This window comes from Chrysochloris asiatica, unplaced genomic scaffold, assembly GCF_000296735.1.
Source record: "Chrysochloris asiatica unplaced genomic scaffold, ChrAsi1.0 scaffold00044, whole genome shotgun sequence".
Taxonomy (NCBI): domain Eukaryota; kingdom Metazoa; phylum Chordata; class Mammalia; order Afrosoricida; family Chrysochloridae; genus Chrysochloris; species Chrysochloris asiatica.
Window position 1 is genome coordinate 2,677,457 of NW_006408562.1, and position 1,977 is coordinate 2,679,433.

A 1,977-nucleotide genomic window follows, 5' to 3' on the forward strand; every position below is an offset into this window, starting at 1 on the left:
GCCCATAATAGATAGGATACAAATTGAAATTTTTCAACAAACTGATGTGACACTGGAGGCACTCACTCATCTTTGACAAGAAATTTGGAAGACAACTACCTGGCCAACTGATAGGAAGAGACCCCTATTTTTGCCCATTCCAAAGAGAGGTGACCCAAAGGAATGTGGAAATCATCAGCCAATATCATTGATAACCCATGTGAGTAAAGTTTTACTAAAGATAATACCTACATTGACAGAGAACTTCCAGAGGTCCAAGTTAGATTCAGAAGAGGACTTGGAACCAGGGGTATTATTGCTGACACTAGGTGGATTATGGCTGAAAGAAGAGAATATCAGAAAGATATTTACTTCTGCCCTATTGACTATGAAAGGATTTCAATTTTGTGGATCATGACAACATTGCAAAGACTCAGTATTCCAGACCATTTAATTGTAATCATGAGGAACCTGTACATAGACCAAGAGACAGTTGTTCAAACAGGATTAGGAAACACCAAATGTTTTAAAATTAGGAAAGATGTGTGCCAGGGTAGTATTTTTGCACTATACGTATTCAATCTCTACAGTGTGCAAATAATCTGAGAAGCTGAATTATATAAATAAATACTTGGCATTAGGATTGGAGGAAGATTCATTAATGACCTTCAATATGCTAATAATGCAATCTTGCTTGCTGAAAGCAAAGAGGACTTAAAATACTTACTGATGAAGATCAAACACCACAGCCTTCATTATAGGTTGCACCTTACTGTAAAGAAAACAAAATCTTCACCATGTAACAATAAAGAGCATTATGATAAACGGAGAAAATATTTAAGTTGTCAAAGACTTCATTTTGTTTGGATCAACCATCAACACTCAAGGAAAGAACAGTTAAGGATTCAAATATATCGCATTAGGCATATCTCTTGCACAAGGCCTCTTTAAGGTGTTGACTAGCAAAGATGTCATTTTGAGGACTAAGTTGAGCCTGGCCCAAGCAATGGTACATTCAATAACCGCATATGCATATACAGGGTAGCTTTGGGTCAGGGCTGACTTGACGGCACCTAACAACAACAACATATGCATATGAAAATTGGACAGTGAATAAGGAAGATTATAGAAGAATTGATATATTTGAGCTATGGTGTTGGAGGAAAACATTAAAAGTGCCATGAACTGCCAAAAGAACAATCAATCTGTGTTGGAAGAAATATATTCAGGATTCTCCTTTGAATCCAGCATGGCCAGACTTCATCGGACATATCGTCAGAAGGAACCAGTGACTGGAGAAGGATGTCATGTTTGGTACAGTTCAGGGTCAGAGGAAAATAAGAAGACCCCAATGAGATGGATTGGTACAGTGGAAGCAGCAATGTACTCAGGTGTAACAATTGTGAAGTTGGCTCAGGACCATGCAGTGTTTTGTTCTATTGTGCATAGGGTCATTATGAGTTGGTTCCAATCTGGTGACATTTAACAACAACATTAATAAAATTATTCAGTACAATTATTTCATCATATTTTCATTATTACAACTCCCTTGTGCCTTTATTTCATTTATTAGAATGCCTTGATTCAATTGCAGATATGCTGACTTAAGGGATAGTGGAGCAACACTGAAAATAGTGGGTACAAGTGCTGATCTATCTGGAAATGAATGGCTATATCCCCCAAACAGTCTCTGTATTCACTTCCAAGGTACTGAAAGTTATATCTTTTGAAAAGAGAATTGGGGAAGTAACCATATTTCCCTCTGGAGCCTTCCTTTCACCTCCTTTAATCTTCATTAAAAATGATCATCCACCACTCATCTGTTCAGTTTGTCATACTGTGGTGGCTTGTGAGTTGCTGTGATTCTGGAAGCTAAAGACAGACAAGGAAGAAGGAATGACAAAGTACTTCTGAATATTTAGTCACTGAAACCTTATGAATTGCAGAGAAACACTATCAGATATAGTGCCAGAAAATGAGCCCCTCAGGCACTCAAAA